This window comes from Lactuca saligna, chromosome 5 (genome assembly GCF_052625555.1).
Source record: "Lactuca saligna cultivar CGN05327 chromosome 5, ASM5262555v1, whole genome shotgun sequence".
In the NCBI taxonomy this organism is placed as follows: domain Eukaryota; kingdom Viridiplantae; phylum Streptophyta; class Magnoliopsida; order Asterales; family Asteraceae; genus Lactuca; species Lactuca saligna.
In genome coordinates, this window is record NC_136421.1 from 309,306,443 (window position 1) to 309,310,315 (window position 3,873).

Genomic DNA, 3,873 nt, shown 5'->3' on the forward strand with positions numbered 1-3,873 from the left:
AATTACCTATGTGATTGTGAAGTGGAGCAGCGCTTCAAAAGATTTTGTACTTGGCTGTTATATAATAATGAGAGGATTATGACACACGACTTAATTATAGTGTCATATTATTTACACGATCCTTGAAGAATCCATGAGTATTTATTTTATTTCTACCCTATTTCTAACATATACATTGTATAACTACCCTTGTATGTTGACGTTGAATGCAAGGATCATTATCACTCTCTCATCCCTTCTACTAATTGTTAGGGTTGTGCAAAATATGAAAACAGAACTAAAAACATAAAAATAACAATCGAGAGTAATATGTGTAAGTTCTTAGACAATACTAAAAAAAAAAAAATACAATGTAGAGGGAGTTTCCAAGATGGATAATCTTGGTCATCTTGGTCTTTAAATCTAGCTTCATGAATAGTCACCATACCTAATTCCTAACTCTTCTTCATCAAATGATGAGAAATCCATAAATTTTTTAACTCATTTATATGTTTAAATGCATTGAACAAATCTTTCTCTATTCCGTATACTCAATAAACAATAAACAATATGATTTCCATAGAAACATAACAATAATAAAAATGATAAATAATATTTTTGGGTTTTCTATATAATGAATACAATAAAACTCAAAAACCAAATTAAATTGAAAAGTGCAATCCTTGGCCCACAACTACACCAAGGTTAAGCTTATGTTTGTTAGGTCATCTTCAAATGCATTGAACTCAAATGAGTTTAATGGATTACCACATATACATTCCACTCACAATATAATTTTACCTATTAAACTCTACACTCCATTAAATCCAATATAATTTAATGGATTACTACATCATTTATATGTGTGTGAGAGGAGAAAAAGTGTGGAACCCATTCTATTGAGTGTCATGTCATTAACTCACAATGGAGATTTTGAGTTTAATGAGATTAAACTTCCCATTCAACTCCCCATTAAACTACCATTGAAGATGGCCTTAGTTTTAAAGAAAAATAAAGGAATCAATGTTGCTCAAGATCTACAATAGCTGAAACAAACTTCTAACCGAATAACAATTGCAGAAACTAGGTAATTGCAATTTAATTAATGAAAACATATGTTTGATTAGCGTAATCCCGAACAATTTTTTTACTAAAAAAACATACGAAACAGAATAAAAGTCAAAACAAAAAACAAGTAAGAAACACTATATATGAACCTTCAATTCTAAAACCTAAAACCTACTAATAATACTAATATTAACCAAGAGAATATTAAGACCTGATTTACACTTCCCCAACATTGGGTTGTTGTTCTTCGTTCTCCCCTGACATTTCCTCAAGTGACTTCCCTTTTGATTCCGGCACCAAAAGCGTGCATAAAGTTCCCAAAAAATTGATCACACCCAACACTATCAGCGCATTCTTCACACCAATTCCCGCCGGATATCCTGCATCAGCCTTCGCCGGATCTTGATTCTGAGCCAGGTATAAGAACCCGAAAGCACCCACGATTGCACCGAGTTTGCCTGATGCAGCTGAGATTCCATGGCAAGTTGACCGCAGCCTCGCCGGAAAGATCTCCGCAGGGACGACGAATGTCGTGGCATTTGGTCCGAAGTTGGCGAAGAAGAAGGTTAACGAGTACATCACCACGAATCCGATGTTGTTTCCTGGTTTAATCCAGTGGTTGTAAGGGAATGCCAACGCAAACATGAAGATTGTCATCATTGTGAATCCGAGTAGCTGGATTTTGAAACGTCCCATCTTGTCGATCAAAAAGACTGTGAACCAGTATCCAGGTACAGTGCTGCATAACGCAATTAATGTTTGAGCTCTAGCAATTGTGTAAACTTCGTGAATGGCGTTCATCTTCTTTGCTGCAGGGATCCAACCGATGGCACTGAATATGTCCTTTTGGAATAAATTCTGGCTGTAATACGCTATATCAAGTAAGAACCAGGTGCTTGTTGTTCCGAGCAAAGCCTTCCCGTATCGCCGGAGGAATTCCTTGCTGAAAAGACCAAAACTGTTGTTGGATCCCTCCACCACCTTATCCACCTTATCTTGTTCTGACTTAATCTCCACTTGCAACACTTTCGACATATCCATGGCAGCTTGATTAGCGTTTTTGGCTACCAGGGCGGTGTAACGGGCGGTTTCCGGCATTTTCGTTCTCCAGTAATAAGTCAAAATCGCTGGAACGGCTCCGACCATCAGAATAATCCGCCATACGTAATCCGCCTCCGGAACGGTGGACCCAATCGGATCAACCTCATACGACGGAGCTTTGAACTTGGCATCAAAAATCGAAGACAGAATAATAGCAAACACCCCGCCGCCTAAAATCCCAAAACCTTGCATTGCAAACACGGCGGCGATAAAACCTCCTCGTGTTTTCTTGTTTGAATACTCCGACATGATGGTGGCAGACAGTGGGTAATCACCACCGATCCCGAATCCAAGCCAGAACCGGAAGAAGCAAAGAGTAGACATTACCATCTTGGGATCACTACCGAATGACAAACCCGAAGCTATCGAACAGACACACATGAGCATGAGTGTAATGCCATAGACCTTCTTCCTTCCTAGTTTATCACCGAGCCATCCAAAAAAGAGTTGTCCGGCAAGGGTTCCGACTAGGGCAACACCGTTCACGGCAGCAGACACATTCGGAGGTAAACTTCCGGGCTTCGGAGAGCCTGGGGTGTGGTAGTAAATCCGGCCCAGCATCTTCGTCACCAAAGAGATGCAGAAAAGGTCGTAAGCATCCGTGAAAAACCCCATTCCGGCGATTATGATTGCAGTAAAATGGTACCATTGAGTTTTTGCTCCATCAAGTGCGTTAAGAACTTGTAAATTGCCATTTGATGCCATTGTTGAAGAAGGTTTCGATGTTTAGTCTTGTCGCTGCTGCAAGAAATAATACCATAAATATTTGCGTAAGATCATAATTAATTCATTGATCTTTTCAAAATAAGAGAAAACAGTTAAAAGATTCATGCAAAACTAAAGAATTTGTACTAGCTAGGTTTTAAATGCATGTCGATATAAACTTTTTTATAACCCAAATTGTTTTAACAGCACTGATAACCCTAATTTACCATGCATATGACATAAATCGGATCAACATAAAGAAATACAATGAACCCAACAAGATCTAATGCACCCTTTACTATCGAACCTTTTTAAAATCAACTTAAAATTTTTGAACGAAGATCACATACCTGAATTTACAGCGAATCACTAAACCAATGAACAAAGTTTCACCATTAGGTAGCTGTTGATCATTGAACGAATGTAGCAAACTGATGATAACTTATATAGCGAGAGAGTTTGAATTAGGGTGGGATAATGATTTGTAATTGTGTACAAAAAATTTAAATCGCGAAATTAGTGTTGGGTATACCTTGTTCTTTACGGTTGAGATTAAGATATAGTCAAATTCAAATATATTAAACGTGATATTATCCCAAGACCCTAAAATTTTATTATTTAAAAACGCAATTCATAATAAATATTTTGTAAAATATTCAATTAAATCGTTTTTTCTGAACAAACTTTTATAATAATTCAATTACATTTATCGTAAATCTCTCTTTAAATTTAAATACTTAAAGTAGTGTTATAATTGATGATGACTAAAATCGTATAAATGTTTGTAAAGATTTTAAAATTATAAAAAAATTATTTATTGGTTTAGAATAAAAAAAGATTGAGAAGTTATTATAAGAGTATAAAGTCTCCGTAAATTTAGATATTGACAACCATAAATTAATAGATATTAATGTGGTTCGTTATTATACTAAAAAAAAAAATCTTTATAATGTGATAAAAACGCCAATAGATATTAATTCCAAAAACAAATTCAGAGCGTTTTCAACATTTGGAAAAAGA

The 3,873-nt window shown here is 35.8% G+C and overlaps 1 pseudogene across 1 annotated transcript; it reads right to left on the reverse strand.

The window, feature by feature from the left end:
* Positions 1-1,156: 1,156 nt before the first annotated feature.
* On the reverse strand, positions 1,157-3,306 carry LOC144998597 (inorganic phosphate transporter 1-4 pseudogene; annotated as a pseudogene). Its single transcript, XR_013660375.1, has 2 exons — positions 3,204-3,306; positions 1,157-2,889 (listed from the first exon to the last, which is right to left on the reverse strand). The product of XR_013660375.1 is annotated as an inorganic phosphate transporter 1-4 pseudogene (transcript).
* Positions 3,307-3,873: the final 567 nt, after the last annotated feature.